Here is a 19,326-nt window from a genome sequence, read left to right on the forward strand (position 1 = left end):
GGAACACCAATGCAAGGAACGTTGAAAGACAAGATACAGGCTAGTACTGGGCCTGGCATCGAGCCTTGCCAGAGGGAGCATCAACAAAGGCTTTGGAAATGCAAGGTTAGAAAGGGTCCTGTCTGGAAAGTAGCTTAACATCTTAGAAAGATCCTAATGTGCATGTATGTATACACACACACACACACACACACACACACACACACACACACACACACACACACACACACAGCCTTGCTATTTAATCTGAGATAGCTTTGAACCTGAACTTGTCACCCTCTCACCTTTACTTGCCCATGCTGGGACTACAGGTGTGCATCTGCCTGTGTGGGTCAAGTGGATCTTGGAGTCTTGTGTGACGCTTCTTGGGGTAGCAAGGAGGAAGAGGACAAGCCTGGAAGGTACGCTTCTGTCGGCGGGCCTCCAGGAAACATGTCTGGGCTTGGAGTTGAGTGTGAAGGGAAGATTTAGAGACCATGTCAGAGAGGTCATTAGTGGCCCGCATGTACGGCCTGAGCTGGAGACTTTAGCTGTGACCCCCGATGTTATTTTAAGGTGGTGGCTTTTTCCATATTTAATTATGAATGAAATTGCATTTGAGGACAGCAGCTGATGATGGTGTGTGGTTATGCTGTGTGGGCTGCTTTCAAAATAGCTCACCCCAAACTTCATTAGCGATTAGTTCGAGGAAAGTGCAGCCTGACCCGCTGGCATTTTTTCGTAGTGTCTGTGTCCGAGTTTGCATAGGCTGGGAAAGGTAGCTCGTGGCTTTGTAGGTCTCTGGTGACACGGGCTGTCTCTTCCAGGTCTTGATCTTGGAGGTCCATTTTTGGGGGAGCCTGAGAAGGTATGATGTCTGTCCTTAATTGTCCCACTACTTTACCTTTCTTCCTCTCATAACATGGTGGCACCGCATGGCCCCGGGGAGGATGGAGCTGGCACTGCACACTCCCAGCTGGCTCAAGGCATCTGGTTGCTTCGCCCAATACTGTTGTTTCCATTCCACCCCCACCTCAATACGGTCAGTGTTTACAGTCGCTCCAACACTGCCTGCAACCATGTGGTCTGTGGATTTCGGCTTGGCCGTCAGCAAACTAGGCCCTTCCTGGCCTGCCTTCCGTTGCTAGCCTTAGGATAAACCCTTGTTATCATAGAGCTTAGCCGCTGAGAAGTACACATGGGCTGGCAAGCACAGCGCCCAGAACTTCGCTGGACACAGTGCACCGTCTAGGTCCCTGTACCTGCCCATCCCGTTGCTGACAGAAGCCACAGAGACAGCCAGCAGCACCCCAGGGTAAGCCCCAGATGAGCCTTCCCCCATTGCTCTTGGAGGAGGCAGGGGTATGGCTGGCAGACTTAGCTTGGCTTTCTCTCTGCGAATCCCCACAGCCACCCTCCCTCCCCCGACCTTCAGAGTCTTCCTTTGTAGCCCAGGCTGGCTTTGTAGCCCAGGCTGGCTTTGTAGCCCAGGCTGGCTTTGTATTTGCATTCCTCCCGCCTCAGCCTCCCAAGTGTTGGGATTACAGGCACACACGCGGTCAGGCTGGACTTCCGTTGGTGCTTGTCTGATCTTCTGTAAACTACACAGCCTCTCTGAGCCCCAGTTCCTCAGTCTCTACATAGTGGGGAAATAACGTGAATACTAGACATTAAAATAATCATGCATGCCATTTAAAGAACTCATCAGTGGGCTGGGCTCCCGGCAGGAGCTTAGTGAGAATTAACTGTGCTCTGCCACTGATGATGGTGATGATGATGATGGTGACGATGATGGTGATAGACCATGTGGCACGGTGGCTCAGAGTGGAGCCAGATAGTCTGGGATTGAATCCCAAGGCTCCCGTTGCTTGATTGTTTAACCCTGGGCGAGTGACTTAACCTTGCTCTGCTTTGGTGTCCTCCTCTCTGTCAGAGGCAGTGCCTATAGCATTTCTTAAGCTGGTGTTAAGGGTCTGAACCGGGGCCACTGGCGCACAGAAAGCCCCATTGCAATCAGCACATTCCTCTGTGCAAACTCGTTCGTACTATTCTTCAGTTTAGTTTCTGAGTTTATTGTCCTGGCAGTGGCTTGACGTTGGGCAGGTTGTTTGTCTTCCCTTGTGCCTCTGTTTCTCTCATGAACAAGTCAAGATGCAAAGTCCTCTGTGGAGGCCTGTTCTGCTGACTCTTGGCATGCAAAACACCTGAAGAGTGAAGAACCGGCTGTGGCTACACCCTCCACACAGCCTCCCGACTCCCCTTGGGGCTGTGAAGCTCTATAGCTAAAGTAATCCTGCCCGATAGACTCACAGGAGAGCCGCTGTGTGGCCTCCTCCTTTGAGTGACAGCTGTTTCCAGGCAGATGCCTGCTCCCATGTTCTTGAGTGGTGAAAAGAGAGGAGAGCAATCCAGATTTAAAATTTGGAATGTGGCAGAGTCATGACAGCCTGCCTTGTGGGGGTGGGGTGGGGTGGGGGGACTCAGGCCAACTGCTACCCTGGACACCTGGATGCTGATTGTAGAGCGGGAGGGGGGGTGGGAGGATCTGGGTTGAGCCATGGAAGCCTTGAGTAAAAGGAGGATCCAAGAGTAGCTTGTGGGTCTTGACACCCATCTGAGGGGAGCGTTGATCAACGTCTGGGGGAGACACAGGTCCGAAATGCACACAAGCAGTGTGAGCCCCAGAGTGAAGTTGTACAGGAGCGAAATTTCAGTGTAGAGGGTGACCAAGTTTTGCTTACTCTAGGGCAGGAATCCCTAGTAGCCGAATTTCCTAGAAATCTGAGAGCTGTCCTCACGGGTACAGGGGTGACCTTTTAAGGCTCCTGTTGCAATCCTGGAGTGTGGACGAGGCCTTGGAGATAGAGAAGGCGGAAGCAGTGGCTCCTGTCTTAGCCGAGCTCCAAACTTTTCCCCTCCTCACAGATACCTACCAGCTCAGGAGTCTGACCTAGGGCTGCATCCTGTAGGGTTGAGCTGGGAGGCTCCGTGTGGGGAAGTCTAATAGGCGTTTGTTACTCCTCACAGGCCTGCCATGAACCGTGTTGACTGTCACATGCTCTAGTCCAGCCCCAGCACAGTCTGTCCTGGGAAATGGTCAAGGCTGGCCCTGGTGCTGTCCCGAAGCCTTCCTCACTGCTTCCGGGGTTGCCAGAGGTAACACTGGCTCCATTACTTGAGTATGTGCCACGTGGCCTGCTCAAGAGTCTCAAGCACAGTGGCTGCTGCTGGCTGTTATTCAGAACAAGTGGGTTTGGGGGCAGGGTAATTGGGTGTTAGTGGTCAACTGAGTCATGCTATCAGCAGCTGACTGGACCACTCACTGGGACGGCCCCAAGAATCCTGGCCTTTGCCCGCTCTCTGTGTCATGCTCAGCTCACCTGCCAGCATCCTCTGGGGTCAGGACTTCATGAGCTCCATTGTCCTCTGTGGCTTGCTCCTTTCCACATCCCGTTCTGAATCTCTCAGACCCATTACACCTCTCCATGTGGGGCCGGACCCTCAGAACCACCCCTCTCCCCAGGTTAGGTCAAGAGAACGCATGGACATCCGAGGAGTAGGGTGAGCAATTAATGCTGAGGATACCCAAAGGGTCTCCAGGAGTCTATCCATAGTGACCGGTTACCATGCTGCCTGGCTCGCTTTCTTCTTCTTGTGTCTTTGCATGGACTTTTCATCTGCCTAGGTGCCTGGCTGTCTCCCGCGGACCAGGCCTTGGAGCAGGGGAGAGTGGCAGGTTCTAAAATGATCTCCATGCCCCTACCTGCACATGCATATAGAAGTAAGCCCTGAATGCCTTCCCTTAGCATGCAATTTGCTGTCTATTTTTAACCTGTACAAAAAAGGGCCAAAAAAGAAAAAATCCCCGAGGAAGTCAGAGAGGACGGGGTTGCAGGTTATCGGGTCACACAAGGACCCGATGTAATTGCCGAGACGACATCTTTCAGCACAAGCGAGTCCCCCGCAACAGGCTGTGTGTTTCTCCCCTCTCCTCTTTTCTGCCATTGCTGCTCTTAATTCCTTTCCAGCCATGTCAGGGAGACTTGAAGGGGAAAAAAATCCCAGCATTAAAGACATGTTCTTTGTTTTTGCAATCTGTGACCCCAGCAATCTCTTTAGCAAGCCACGGTTCAGTGAACTGGCACACAGCAGCCGTTCGGCAGTGGAAAAATCATAAAACAGATGGAAGCTTTACATTTTTGTTTAGATTTTAAGAGCAGTTTTTATAACATCGCTTAAAACCATCCTGATGTATCGCACTGTTTACACTCAAAGCTTTGTAGCTAAGATGTTTACAGTACGGGGACTGTTTTAAGATATTTTATAGTTATGATATTTAGATAATTGGCCAAGAAAAAAAATAGTTTGTTAAGATTGTCGTGATGTTGGTAACCGTGAAGGAACTTATGAGTCTCAATAAATATGTCCAGTTCCGTGGAAAGTACAAACTCAGTTAAAACAAAAACAACACAAGAGGGAATATCTTTTTAGTGAAATCATTTCCTTTTCTTAATCAAAAGATGACAGGCAAGGCCTTAGGACGCCCATCTGCGTGGCACCGTGCCACGTCTCTCTGCTAAAAGCAGCATCTCTTTTCTCTCTTGGTTGATGCACGGTGACCGACCGGTCGCTGTTGCACAGAAGTTCGGGACACCACCTCAGGACCGAGTCCAGGCCGGCCCCACCCCCATCTCTTTGTGCAGTGTGCAATATGCACAGATTCCACGTTTCTTTTTCAGTGTTGAGGAACTTATGCAGTGCTAGGATTTGGACCTCCCTCTCTCTCTCTCTCTTTTTTTTTTTTTGTCTTTAGACTGCCCCAAAATGGCATTAATCAAAAACAATAACTCCTTTTAACTTTCTAAAGTGCTCTGGAGGAAAGTATGAAATAATCTGTGTGTGGGCCACAAATGCGGAGAATGCAAACATTTCACAATAAACATCTGAAATGAAAGTCCCTGGCAAGATAGCCTGGAAGATAGGACATGCTGGGTTAATTAATGCACACTCATAAAAATAAACCTCACTTTTAAGATTCGACCAATAAAAATCATTAGCATATTTGGGTCGGATGGCTTTGTATATGCACTGAGCTTCTCCGTGGTGCACTGTCCTGTTGAAGTCTAGAAACAGATTTTAACTTCAAGTCAGAACTCCCCTCGCACCTCCTTTGTGTTTCTGACATAGCGATACAATGATTTATTCTGGTTTTAGCTGTAATACCTGCAATTGATCTACTGGCGATGGGATTAAATTTATCACTTTAGTTGTATAAATCATAGTTAGATCACCCCAAAAATGTTTGGTTGCATAAAAATTCCTGTTGTTTGCTGATGACACACAGAAAACACTTTGCACTGTAGTCAAATTGCTATAGTACATAATTTTCACCCAACATGCCTTTTTTCTTCTTCTTCTTCTTCTTCTTCTTCTTCTTCTTCTTCTTCTTATTATTATTATTATTATTATTATTATTATTATTATTATTATTATTATTATTATTATTATTTTGCTATCTTAAATTGAATCATCTCAGCCTATTCACAAATTTGGTTTTTAAAAACCACTTCTTCCTGGCTGGGGAGATGGCTCAGCGGTTACAAGCATGGTTTGTTCTAGCGGAGAACCAAAGAACCAGAGTTTGATTCCCAGCGTCTGCAGGGCTCCTCACAAGGATCTGTAACCCTGGTTTCAGTGGATGCAATCTCTCAGAAATCCAGGCCAAAAAAACCCCAAAAAAACAAAAAAAAAAACCAAAAAAACAAACCAATGTTCAGAAAACAAACAATCAAAAAACCCACCACCTCTTCCTTGAAATCACACGTTCAAACAAACATTGACCTTGGGCTTACAGACTGCGCATTGCTCTGGACTTAGTTAAGTCAGAAGCCATAGAAACGTCCTACTTCTCATCACAGTATGGAGGATTCTGGCTTTCCGCCCTGTGGTTTGAAGGCACAGGGCTGCGCAGGCCTCTTCTGTGGGAGACAAAGCATCAAACCTAAGCAACTCATCTTTAAAGAACTGAAATTAGAACTCATAAACTCTGCAGAAGTTGTAACTATCTAGACAGCGAAATTCCCCACCTCCAAATGCCATCTCTCAAATCCTTATGAAAATAAAAACAACCTGAGAAAAATTATTGAAGGGGAAAAAAAACCCTCCAGACCGAGTTTAATTTTATCCAACTTTATTGGCAGCTTATTTTGAACAAATGTGTAATAAAGTTCCACACAGAACAATGGAAAGAAATGAGAAAGAAAAAAACAGTTTTTGTTGTTTTCTCATGCTGTTTGTGTTAATAAATATCAAAGAGTGGTAAATAACCTGAATAGATAACTCAGGGACCTGCGAGCCCAGGATGGGCCACAGCGCTGCACGTCTCAGTGGTCATGCTGTAGTTGGCCTATACTGTAGGGGGCCAGGCACTGTCCTGTCCCTGCAGGCCTCCCTGGGGACTGCTGTCCTCTTTATTTCCCTCCCTTTCCCTCCTGCGGGGACAGACTTATGTCCCTTGAAGTCCTTCTATGGTTGTATCATTCCAACTAGGCTGAAAGCAAGACAAGACCCCACTGTTGAGGAAGGCGCGTCTCCTGTGGACATTTTCTGACAGCGTTTGCAAGCCGGAGGGTTGTGGGAATTGTAAACAGCGACTCTCATACCCTTATTTTGTGCCAGAGACTCAACATTGCCTATTTTAGAGACTATGTGTTTACGCCACAAAACAAACTACGGCATGGCGTGTGTGCATATTTGTCCGAAGCCACACCTAGTGACCCCTGGGGTGGGAGCCTGTCCTTCGTACCGATAGCCGAGCTCTGTGTACTGACCTCCCACCCGTGATTACTGGTCCAGGTCATCAGGGCTTGACTTGGGTAAAGGAGATGACCCCAGGAAGCTGTCCACCCCAAGAAGATCCCATCCATCGCTGCCCTGCTGACTGGGAGTCCAAGGTCCCCCATGCAGCAAGCTTCAAACCTGAGTATGCATGCATGTGTCCCCCCCGGGGATTTTGAGGTAGTTCCTATGTTGTGTGTAGCAGAGGCCTGGACAGGGGTTGTGAGCATGTGTGAATGTCTGTGCTGGTATGTGCCTATGAGGGAAGGTGACTGTGGAGGTCAGAAAAGGGCATCAGATCCTCTGGAGCTGGTGCTACGGGTGGTAGCAAGCCCCATGGTGTCAGTGGTAGGAACAAAGCTGAGTCCTGTGGAAGAGCAGCAAGTGTCCTTAACCGTTGAGCCATCTCTCCAGCCACTAAGCAGACTCCTGGGTTGTATTACGTAAGAGATAGACCTGCTGTGATTTGAATACGGTTGAGTGTGTCCCCCAGGGTCATGCATTATGAACTTGGTACTCTATACGGTACCAAGTATATTCTGTGCGGAGACAGGACCTCTAAGAGATGAAGTTTTCAGGAAGATGTCCTTGGAAGAGATTGAGATAAGCTCCCTTGGAGCTCTGGGTTCCCAGTATCGGGAGCAGTTATAAGAGTGAGCCTAAGGGGGCGGGGCTATATCTCAGTAGTAGAATGCTTGCTTTACCATGTACAAGGCCCTGGTCTCATTCACTCACAGTGCTAATGAAAATAATGACATAATAGTAATGAATGAACACGTAAAAAAAAAAAAAAAAAAAAACAGTCACCATCTCATGAAAGTAAAGAGAGCAAGCTTGACCCTCTAAATTGCTCTTGGGTGATACTTGGGGACTGTTCATTCTTGTGTGTTCTTGCTGCTTGCCACGAGGTCCCCTCCAGACCTGAGCAAATGCTAGTCTCCAGAACCTTCGGAATGGGGTGCTAGAAACACCTCTTTGCTTTATAAAGGTAGCTGGCCTTGGGTGTTGTGTTATAGTAAACTGTAGGTTTACTATCCTTGGAGACACTAGGCTGCTTTAGAATGAGACGGAAGCTTCTGCAGCCCCTAAAGTCTCAGTCATAGAATTCTGGGCTGGATGTTGGGGACAAGCAAGAGGCTAGCCACCCCCAATACACAACACTGGTATCACTACAGTATTTTTAAGGAGATAGATTATGGTGGGAGTTGGGGTGACCACAAATAGGAAGGGTTAGAGGAAGTGGACCAAAGTGAGCTTCAAAGGAAGCACTGAAGGCTTTTCAGAGGGGTCCAGTTAGGTGACAAGGACATTATCACGGCCCACCCCAGACCTCACACTGGAGTCTCCGTGTGCCCGTTACATCCCTGCCCTCTATCCTGGCTGCGAACGGTGAACCTTGTGCTTCGGGGGTTGTTGGCTTTGTCTGCCCATCGTCGTTGTTGTGTCATTACTGAGCCTGGAAGCTGAGCTTTGGAGACCGTTGCTGGAGGAGCCACCTGCTGGGTCGGGGCAGGGTGGGGCAGGCATGCAGTCACTAAGGCTGGGCCCATGGGAGTTGTGGGATTTCAAACTCCCCACAGCTAGAAGCTCTCTGGACACTCCATCCCTCCATCCTGCGATTAAGCAGCTGGCAAAGTCAAGGTGTGGGAAAGGAATGGACCCCCAGTCTCAGATAGTTCATTATGACCGTCTAGGCAATGGCCAAGTCTCCTGGTTCTTAGCCCTATGGCCTTGTCACTGCTCGTGTAAATAAGAATATACCAGGCAACATTTAGTGCGAGACATTGACTAGATGGGCCATTCTAGAACATCTCCCGAGTTACCTTTTTGTCTGCGAGTATCAGCAGCAGCAGCTACTAATTGTGTGCGGGGCACTTTATTGTTTTTAGTAAACTAATTACTGATTCTCCCAGTTAGTTTAAATCACTCTGATGACCATCGCCCCATATTAAAGAGGAGGAAATGGGCTCAGAGAGGCTATTGAATATCCGAGGTCCACAGGATAGCATAGTACAGGAGGACTTATGCTTGACAGCTCATCCCAAGGTTGGTGCTTGGTCCTCCCCGCCCCCCACCCCCACCCCCACCCCCCACCCCCACCCCCTATCCCGGGGCCATTTCTCCCATACTGCCCTACATCTCCAGGTTCAACGTCACTGTGTGTGTCCCTCTCTGACCTCATTATCTGTTTGTTTATGTAGTTGGGGACAGCCTATTGGCTTTGGTTTGTGACAATCTTATATAAAATGAAACAGATTGGCTTTAGGAAATCTGTCAGCCAGCTTGAGGAAGCCTTAACTATCCTTTGGTACAGGTCTGAGTAGATACTCCCACAAAGCAGAGGTGACATAATGCAAGTGACCTTTGAGAACATGGAACCCCCACCCTTAGGCAGGACCCCGTAGCCTGCATCTGATACGCCGCCAGGCACTCTATCCTGGACAGAGAGTTAAGAACCAGTCTGTGCTGTGCCATGGATTTATGGTACCTGACTCTTCCACAGAGTCACATGGAAGTTCACACGTATGAACTAAATCATGTTACATGAGGTTTCCCACTGTCCTGTAAAAGTTTGTTTGTTCTCGGCATTGGTCTGAGACTCCCGTGGCAGCTCAGAGCTTTGGTCCAGAGATGTAGGACACTCTAAAGAGGCTCCTCTGGTCTCTCCTCCTTCCATTTAAGGTCCCATCTCACTCACGTTTCCTCCACCTGTTGTTTCTTTTTCTTTTTTTTTTTTTTTTTTTGGGTTTTCGAGACAGGGTTTCTCAGTGTGTAGCCTTGGCCATCCTGGACTCACTTTGTAGACCAGGCTGGCCTTGAACTCACAGCGATCCGCCTGCCTCTGCCTCCCGAGTGCTAGGATTAAAGGCGTGTGCCACCACCGCCTGGCCCACCTGCTGTTTCTGTGTAACGTTTTCCTTGCCACCTCGGGGCCCTTCTCTAAAGGGAATGTGTGTTTTAGGACTAGTAGCTTCAGCCCCCCCCCCCTTACTTCTTTTAATGTGACACAATGTGGCCTACACTGTCTTGGTCAAGACAGAACAGAAGGGATGGGGAACGCGTAGTGACGCCACAGTGAGGAGTTTCCCACAGTTCTTGTGCTCATCCTGCAAGCTGGCTTCTCCCAGCATCTTATACAAGACTGGCTTGTGGGAGGATGCTGGCTGTTTCTTCTTCCCGGTACACAGAGAGGGCAGAGGCTTACTATCTTGCCAGTGGGAAGAGTCAGCTCAGGAAAGCTCTGATCACCCTCAGTGCCACAGCTGGAGGCAAAGCGGGCCTGGCTTCCAGGCAGACTCACGGGCAGGATTGGAAACAAGAAGGGAGTGGTGGTGATCTGGGGGTTAAAGACCGTCCTTGTGCAAAGACTAGAGAGGACCTCATTCGAACTCCCCGCAAACTTGTGCTGTGTTGCTTGGGGTCGATGAGAGGTCAATGACCATGCCAAAGTGGTGACGCCAGATTTTTCAATGCATGACTCCCTCTTCCCCTCCAAGCTACTAATACCACTGTCACAACGTGTGAAAGTCACCAAATATCATGAGCACTCCAGCACCAGTAGCTCCCAATCTGGTGTCCATAGTAACCCAAGGGTCCCGAGGAGGGGCTTCCGAGGAAGCAAGAGGATGGGGAAAAGACTCAGGCCCCCTCTTGTAGACCTATGCCATTCCTTGCGGAAAGTGTTTGGCTGTGATGAGACGCCGAGAACACACAGATGTTAGATCAAGTTCTTGATTCTACGAGTAGGAAACCGGGTCCCACCATAGAGCGAAGATTCGCACATGTCTGTCCTGCAGGGACAGCTTACGTAAGCATCTTTGATGACGTTGGTGGAGCTTTGGTGGAAGAAATGAAACACACACTTAAATGAGATGGATGGCCACCTAGGACTAAGCTCACCGTGGGTAGGGGACCCAAAGTCCCTGGACCAGAACTACTCAGCGATGCTGGCCAGAGCTGCAGCAGCCGCCGCCATGTGCAGAGATGGAGCCTGTAACTCTTGGATATGTTAGCACCACTCTATATGTAATTTGATTGATGCTAGAGATTGTAGTCAGAAACTATGACATGCTGAGTGGGCACCTTAGCTTTTGAGTGACACTGCAGACCTGTTCTCTCCGTCCTACAGGTGGAGACATGGCGGTGGTTATGAGACTAGTGGTCTTCCTGCTGGAGCTGGTGTGCTCCCATGCTGTGGCTCCTCCCATCCAGGAAGCTGTCCTCCTGTGTCCAGCAGGATTCCCTGGGACTATACTGGACCGGGGAGGGGGGGGGGTTCATCATTAAGAGCAGCCCCTGGGAAGTTTAGATGACTAGGACTATTTTCTGTCTTCTTTATGGTTGTATCAGGTCTGTAGAGAATCCTACAGGGTGAAACTAACCTGGACAGTGTTTCAAGCAAGGGTATATTTACCATATTTTCTTTTTCTTTCTTTCTTTTCTTTTTTTCTTTTCTGGTTTTTGGAGACAGGATTTCTCCATGTAGCCTTGGCTTGGCTGTCCTGGACTCACTTTGTAGACCAGGCTGGCCTCGAACTCACAGCGATCCACCTGCCTCTGCCTCCCAAGTGCTGGAGTTAAAGGTGTGAGCCACCACCGCCTAGCTTTACCATATTTTCTAATGTGTCTCCCATCCACTCTTTGGGTGGGCATGATAGAGGCATTCGTGTATACATTTATTGATTAGGAGCCCATTGATAAGTCTCTCAGGTGTAGAGTACTTGCTTAACACACACAAGGTCCTGGGTTCCATCCCCCCCACCCAGCACTGTAAATAACCATAGTGAGAAAACCTATTGATCCACTGATACCCACATCCACTCACCCATAAGTCCCTTCTTAATTTGCATATGCATTTTCTCATTCATTTATTCATTCATTCACTTACTACCTTTCCATTCCTCCCATTGTCACTCTAGCTCTCTCTTCTCTCATTCTTACATGCCTTTAGATATTCATTTAGTCACATGCGCACTGCGGGGGCCACCCTTTTGTACTTTTACTCAATCACTTAATGAATAATCCATGCACACTCTTTGAAGTTGCGTCATAGTTCAACCAGGTAGACGCTTGATGAGGAAGCACAGAAGTTGGGTAGATGGTGCCAGGGCTTGGGAGGTGGCTTTTGGCCGGTGACAAGGAACAGTTAAGTGCATCCACTGTGATAGATAAATGGAGTGTCCCTCATTGGCTTAAGTTCCCATCTCCAGTTTTTCAACACTGTGAAAATATTGCCCTATGTGAGTGTCTCCAACAAGTCTTCGTGTGGTCTGGGCCATCTTTGGGTCATTCTGGAAGTTGAGAACGGGCCGAGGCACCTTTTTCCCACCAGGGAAGCAATCTATGGCTGGGTCTAGTGTTGCGGTGGGTGGGAAGGGATGCACACAGAGAGTCACAGGAGGGCCACCACATAGAGCATCTAGGGACACAGCAAACGGCATAGTGGGGGGAGGGGTGCAGAAGCACCAAGGGCCAAGGAGGATCAGGGATTCTTGTCTTCCCTGGGTGCAGAGCCTGCACCCAATCATCCGTGGAGGTCATGGGAACACAGGTCACACAGAGAGAACGCCGCTGTCCTCTTTTCCTAGCTGAGATATGCATTTGAAAGTTAAAGAACCATAAAACACAACCCAAAGGACAGGTTGAATTTCTAGTAATAGTAATAATGACTTCCCAGCAGGCTGAGAACAAGCATTTTTTTTTGGCTTTTTAAAAATATATTTTATTAATTTATTCATATTACATCTCAATTGTTATCCCATCCCTTGTATCCTCTCATTCCTCCCTCCTTCCCTTTTCCCTCTTGCTTGCCTCCCCTATGACTGTGACTGAGGGGGACCACCTCCCCCTGTATATGCTCATAGTCTCTTCTTGGTAGCCTGCTATCCTTCCTCTGAGTGCCACCAGGCCTCCCCACCCAGGAGACGTGGTCAAATATGGGGCACCAGAGTTCGTGTGAAAGTCAGACCCCACTCTCTACTCAACTGTGGAGAATGTCCTGTCCATCGGCTAGATCTGGGTAGGGGTTCGAAGGTTACTGCCCATATTGTCCTTGGCTGGTGCCATAGTTTGAGGAGGACTTCTGGGCCCAGATCCGCCCATTATAATGTTCTTCTTGTAGGTTTCTAGGACCCTCTGGATCCTTCTATTTCCCCATTCCCCCATGCTTCTCTCACATAGAGTCCCAACAGGATGTCCTCCCTTCTGCCCCACTTTCCTGGTAAGTGAACTAGAAATGATCATAATCAGTGAGTTAACACAGAAGCAGAGAGAACAAGGACTTTTTATGCTTGGACACAGACCAACTGGAACAGAGCTTTCGTCCTCCATGATACGGACGAGGGCTGGAGAGATCCTCTCTGTCAAATTCCGAGTTGCCCCCGTATTCGTTCCTCTCACTTTGTGGTTGAACAAAATCAGGGACCGGAACGACTCGGAAAAGGAGAGATTGACAACCTTCTTGGCTCATGGTTTCAGAGGGCTTTACTCCCATCGTGGTGAGGAAGGCTTGGTGGGCAGATCAGTTCGCGGCAGCGGCAGCGGCAGCCCTTAAGGCTCCTCCCATAAATAACCTTCCAAAACAGTGCCACAGGGGGAGGACCAGGCACTCAAAATCGCAACCTACAGAAGACAACTCAGATTCAGTTATTTTCATCACACATGAATGTTCCCTTGCTGCGTGTGACCCGGAAGCGCTCGTGAGCCCTTCCTGCTTATGGAGAGGCTTCTCGAGGATAAATATTACACAATCCAACCACTCTACCACACGGCGAGAGGAAGCTGTTGCTCACAGGTGATGCCTTTGTCCTTAAGCACATGGTGTGTTCTGCCCTTCCATATATGAAGGCTGTGGGTGCTCAGTTAGGAAACATTGCTGCTCCCCTTAGAATGACGCTGACCCCCATGGTGCCCTCTTCTCTGACGGTACACAGGCATCCAAGCCTTAAGAAGTCAAGTCTAGGCCAGATGTGGTGGCGCACGCCTTTAATCCCAGCGCTCCAGAGGCAGAGGCAGGCGGATCGTTTGTGAGTTCGAGGCCAGCCTGGTCTACAAAGGGAGTCTAGGACAGCCAAGACACAGAGGGACCCTGTCTCAAAAAACAAACAAACAAAAACCCCAAAAAACAAAAAGCGAAGTCAAGTCTAGATGGCCTCTTTTACCTGTGTGTGAGGACCTTACTCACCTTGAATCTCAACTCACGGTCAATGGAAAGAGCTGGAACTGCGTGCTGGTCCCCTAGGTAACCGGTGCACAGACCTGAGGAAAAGGAAGAAGTCACTGAAGCACCCACAGTGCTCTGTCCACCTCAGTCCCCCGCCCCCGCCCCCAACACCCCAGCCATGGTTTTGTCTGTTACTCTAGCTGCTCGGTTTAAAATACACAGCCATAAACACTCAGGACAACCAGCAGAATGGCCGGATATGATATTAATTTCTTTCCTGGTTTGTCTGTGGAAGAGTCAACCATATAAATCACAGTAAGCCACGAAGGCGGAAAGTGGAATCGCGTCTTCAGATGGGCGAGTACAGCATGGCGCCATTGTGTGAGTCTGGCTTTAGGTTAGGTGAGGCAGTCAGAAGTTCCCCGCTCTCTGGGTTGGAGCAGAGCCTTGGGTACTTACCGGTGGCATATCCCTGGTGAGCCTGGTGCCTGCCGGACAGTGTCCCCACAATGCCATTTTTCATGACTTGTTTAATTAACAACCCATTTTTGACCTCGGCTTGTTAGGAAAGTGTTGCTATTCTCTCCTGCTGAATTATGTCTAATGAACATATTTGCATGTTATCAGATATAGCAATATATCATTTCAAATGTGAGCATTTAAGCCTACATCACTCAAAACAGCTTTTGTGGATTAGTAAGCAGGTGAAATCAAAAATCTCATTTCATATCTGACATTAATAACTTTCGGGGGAGTGAGCATTGACATTCATGTCTGGACCGGAATCGAGCCCAATGTCCTAGAAATACAAGGGCAACACACAAACCTACTCACCAGATAGGGAAATAAATCACACATAATGCAGAATTCCTACCTTACATGTTAATTAATGTGTGCAATCAATTACTGATGTTAGAATATGAGAAAGAAACTGGTGGGGCAAGGGGTAATAAAAAATACCTATAGATTTATCTGCTTCTTTTTTCTATTTAAACAAATAGTCTTCAAGCCCGTGAATGCTGTGTTGAGGCATGCTTGGAATAATAAGCATCATAAAATCTAATCAGATTTATAAGAGGAATTGATTGTTGTGGCAGGAGGAGAGGGTGGAAAATAAGCTGAAATTTAAGTGTTAATTTTTATGCTAATCCACAGTGGCTTCATATGAAGCAATTTTGTTCTGTGCCACAAATATAAAATTGTCCCTTGCAGAGAAATGTCAGCTTGCTAGACCTGAAAGCAGTAATTTATTAGGTATGTTTCTATTAGTATGTGTCACAGTTGTTAGCAGGCTATACACACAATGGCGCTTCATACTTATCCTCTAAAGTCTGAGAATGTTTCAGCTCAGTGGCTGGAACGTGGGGCATTAATGCATTATCATATGCAGGGTGGTCTGTGCCCTGTGGACAAAAGGCTATTTAATACAATTTAATGTCATTCTGAGAAGAAGTGGGAAAATAAAGACGGGGGAATAAAATGGCATCTGTGAGTTTCACAGGGCACTCATGCACAAACCCTCAGTTTAAGAGGTATGACATTTCTGCCAAGAAAAAGAATAAAACTGGGGCATTTTTTTTTTATTATAACCTGTTCCCCACTGCAGTATTTCCTAAATGCTATTAAGTGATCGATTTACATGGTCACATGATGATGTCATCCGCAAGAAGGGGAATGCAGATGACAGCAAAATACTACTGACAGTGACCTTGTTTCTGAATCCTTGGAACCCTGTCAGCTTTGCTTCCAGTATATGGTTTCAGAGAATATACTTTTTGGACAATATCTAGTTACTGGGTAGTGAATTAATAGAGTTAAGGGTTCGGATGCAATTCACATATAGGTCAATTACATGCGCCAACATCTGCTCTGTCAGGATCATTTGCATACAGCATTCATATGTTAATGACGCCTCTTTTTTACTCAAGTAATATATTTTAAAAACAAGATTTGCATATCAGTTCGGGATCAGTATATTACAAGCAATTTATCATTTTCTCCTTCTTGTTATGATTGGAGGGACAATCTCTTGAATGATGGCTGCTATATTTGAGCACGGCTCTGATTTATACAAGGAGGCCCCCTCGGTGGGAAAGCTTCCATTCTAAAGCTGCTTAAAGCCTTATAAATCAATAATGACACAGATGGACGGCTGATAATCTATTTAGAATGCCTGATAGCAAATATTGCCGTACAGATGATTAGAGGGGTAACCATTTTAGCAGAGTCCTTCCTCCCTCTACAAATGGCAAGTTTGAACAACAGCGACTATGGAGGAGGTAGGGCGAGGTGGGGGTGAGGGGGAGCAGGAAAGAGGTGCCTGTACCCTGACTTCTCATCAGACCTTCTTCTCTCAGGGTCTGGCTTGCACAAGGGGAGACCTGGGGAGGAGAACAAAGGCTCTTCCCGTCCCTGCCAATATAATCATATCAATCCCCGTTTCTTTAACAAAACAGGACCTCTTAATGGAATTGTGTCTTCAGGTGTAAATAGCATTAAAGGCCGCTTCTTGGGTCCTCTCTGCCCCCCACTCCACGCCCCGCACCCCCCCATACAGCGCAAGGAGTGAGGAAAATAAAGTGGAGGTTGTCAGAAGTGGCAGCTGTTTGGAATCCTGATAAATATAAGCTCTTATTGATCCGGTGGAAATAAAGGATCCCAGTGCTGGGCAGTATTTAGTTTCTTGTCTACAGCCCGCGCGCCCGCGTCACCAGTGGCCTTGCGCTGGCGGGATGGATTTCCATTCCCACACTCTGGGTTTGATTTCATCTTTGACCTTTGCAGTTTGCCTTGACCTCAGAGTAGGGCTGTGATTTCCTGAATTGGTTACATTCTGCCTTACATGGTTTCTTTTTTTCTCTCTCTCTCTCTCTCTTATGTCCTTTTCTTCTGTGACAGGGAGAGGGGCCATCCCCTCCGGCCATTTCTCAGCGCCTGCATCCCGAGTATCCAGAGTGTCTTTTCTGGGGACATATTCTTACTAGACTGACAGTCTTAAGTCAAGCATGCAGTGAGGGTGTGGAGGTAAGTCTCACCCCATGAGAGCTGTCCGCCCGGACACTCCTCACTCCTTCCTGTCTGTGTGGAAGTCACACAGATCCAATTCAAGCCATCCACCTTGCACCACACCCCCCCAGACACGCCTCCTCTGGATACAAGTGAAGGTGCCATCACCCACCCTGTGAACCATGGGCTAAAGCTTCTGGGGACCGCTATTTCTTTATGACTGGGGAGGGGGGTGGCGGCTTGAAAACAAAAGGGTCCGGAAGAAGGTTCTGCTTTCCCACGACGCCTCGCCCCATGTTGTGTTTTCCACTCGGTGGTGGTGGTGGTGGTGGCGGCGGCTTAATCCCGTTCTAGAGTTTTCTTCCGGGGATAGAGCTGGAGCTCCAGCACAGCGTCCCAAGGTGCCGCTCACACTCTTCCTGGTTCCGAGAAAAGCGCTTCTGTTACTTTGAGTAGTTTTGATACAACCAAATCAAAGTGAAGATTTGAAATGGCTTTTCTGAAAGCCCGAGCCGAAGTCATAAATTATTCTGCGCCGTGATTCTTTCTGATAGTGAAACCGTACCTCTGCCTGACACTGCTGCGGCAGTGAGGCAAAGTGAAAGTTAAAAATAAAATGAAACATTTAAATCTTGGCTGTTGAGAAGCTCAGATAGACATCAAGGCCAGTCGATAGAGGCGCCTATCAATTACACTTCCACGGTTATCATCCCTTATTGGCTTATTAGGAATTGCTTGGGTTCAGGGTTCCTGGATTAAGAATGTGAAGGACTAGGCCAGGCCTACGGGGTGGGGTGGAGAGGGACAGGGGAAATGCAAGGAAAAAGCAACCTGCGAAAAGCCAGGTATGGCACTTGCTCCATAAGCAGGAGGCTGGGGACCAGCTGATGGCGGCGTCCTCAAGGCCTTGTTGTGACTCTTGCGGGAGGAAAATGTCTACAGTGAGAAGGCTGGAAGTTTTCCCTGGTTTATCCCGGTTATTTGAGTCGGAAAGTGTTGATTTCACACCGCGCTGAGTGTTTCCCCCCGCAGCTTCTTGGTGGGTGTATTCTATGTTGAGAAAAAGGAGCAGTTAAGGAAAGCAATAGTGGGGGCCACCAGCGGGCTGGCAGGGGGAGGCTGTCGCTTTTTCAGATCCCAAGGTGCCCTCTGGGGTGGAGTGGGGTGGGGTGGGGTGGGGTGGGGTAGGGTAGGGTGGGCAGCTCAGGAGCTCCGGGGCCTAGAGCTTGCAGACAGAAGAGCTTCTGGCTCAGTCCCTCCTCGGCATATCGCAGGCGGGGAGCGAATTTTGGTTCCTTTGCTGCTGGGTTGGGAAAACAAGCCCGTGGTTGCCAGTAAGGTTCGGAATCTGGCTGCCAGATAAGGGAATGACTGCAAAAACTATTTTCCCTCTTGGGAGGCAAAACACAGATGGGGGAGTTCGGAGTCTTACAGCACTCAGCTGCTACATTGGTGGTAGGAGTTCTGCAGCGCATGCGCGGTCCTGTAGGCCTCTTCAACCTGCCTGTTGACGGAACAAGTGCTTGGGGCTTGTTCTAAAACCTCCACACTCTGAGGTTCTTGAGGTGGGAGAGGAAGCACTTCCGTCATGCTCGCCACTTCCACACCCCCCCCCCCCCGACTTCTTTTGGAATGGGGAGGGTAGGGAAGCGAGAATGAACCACAGGACTGATTGTCTCCTGCATCGCCCCCACCCCACCCCTGCCACTTGGAATGCCATGGCTTCTGCCTGTGGGGGACCCACCCCATCCTTAGCTTGGGCAGCTTGCACATGGTAGGACAGTGCGTTGTGGCTCACCAGGTTTTCCAGCACCAAGGCATGTATTTTTGCAGCTAGTCAGTCGCTGGGCTATGTAACTTTGGGCTTCCTAGGACGTAGAGGACAGCCACGGATGTCTCCGCTCATACGCAGGAGACATGTTTGATAACGGAGCTTGAAGCCGCAGACCCCACCAAACCCAACACTTACTCACTCTGCCCTTCCTACACGCCTGCGTCTATGCGTCTGGCACAGAAGATAGCATGAAGATAAAAACAATTCCAGCACTGTCTATTTATAAGCACGATGTCAATGTGGTCTTTTGAGCAGGGGACTGGGGCCTCTGTGGTGTGTGGGGTAGCCCATAAGCAGGCATGGGAATACTTTTTTTTTTTCTGGATGGAAAATGCACACCTTGGATGACGTGTGTGTGTGTGTGTGTGTGTGTGTGTGTGTGTGTGTGTGTGTGACGTGACCCGAAAGTATGATTAAAACTTTACTTCTGAGAACAAATTCTTATCCTCTGAGACTCCATAGTAGACAGGAATTGGGGACAGATAAAGGATATGTGGGTACCTCTCTC

At 48.4% G+C, this 19,326-nt stretch overlaps 1 protein-coding gene across 2 annotated transcripts in view; it reads left to right on the forward strand.

The window, feature by feature from the left end:
- The window catches only part of Znf536 (zinc finger protein 536), a 409,410-nt gene that overhangs the window by 52,865 nt on the left and 337,219 nt on the right, over nt 1-19,326 (forward strand). The window contains exon 1 of one of the 2 annotated variants that reach the window (XM_051162178.1): nt 16,882-17,002. The exons of the other annotated variant lie outside the window; for it this stretch is intronic. The gene's annotated coding sequence lies outside the window, so the exon portion shown is untranslated. Of the gene's footprint in view, nt 1-16,881; nt 17,003-19,326 lie in introns of those variants that run through there. 2 annotated transcript variants of the gene reach the window in all.

The sequence above is a fragment of the Acomys russatus genome, chromosome 19, assembly GCF_903995435.1.
Source record: "Acomys russatus chromosome 19, mAcoRus1.1, whole genome shotgun sequence".
NCBI lineage: Eukaryota > Metazoa > Chordata > Mammalia > Rodentia > Muridae > Acomys > Acomys russatus.